We start from the raw sequence: 503 nt of genomic DNA on the forward strand, positions 1-503 counted from the left end.
TTGTTTGGATTGTGATAGATGCTACAGTTCGCTGTGAGCACAGGTCTGTGTGGGAATGTTTATGACATTTTTGCAGTATAGAAAGAATGTTATTCATGTTATATTTAAGAATTATTAGAAAAACCTATTTCTATGGAAAGTCCCCAGATAGAATTATTAGAAAAACCTATTTCTATGGAAACTGTACAGCTTCAAATACACCAAATAATGTTATTTTTAACAGCATCATATGACCCCTTTAAAGGCTTGTGCACTCAACTGTTTATGAAATGGAGCTTTGTGCTCGTGTATCCTACCTCTCTCATTTGGCACAAATCCAAATATTCCATAATATTTCCATATGTGTGATGTAACGTATCTGAATGCTAAATTAGGCTATTATAGACTAAATTATAGGCTTTGTACTTCAGTTCCAATGGTGAAACAGAGGCGGGCGCGCTGATGTTTGGTTCACTGTATTTTATTTTGATAAAGTAACAACTTCGCTGTCAAGTTAGCAAAGC

This window comes from Sinocyclocheilus anshuiensis, unplaced genomic scaffold (genome assembly GCF_001515605.1).
Source record: "Sinocyclocheilus anshuiensis isolate Anshui unplaced genomic scaffold, SAMN03320099.WGS_v1.1 scaffold117, whole genome shotgun sequence".
Classification (NCBI taxonomy): domain Eukaryota; kingdom Metazoa; phylum Chordata; class Actinopteri; order Cypriniformes; family Cyprinidae; genus Sinocyclocheilus; species Sinocyclocheilus anshuiensis.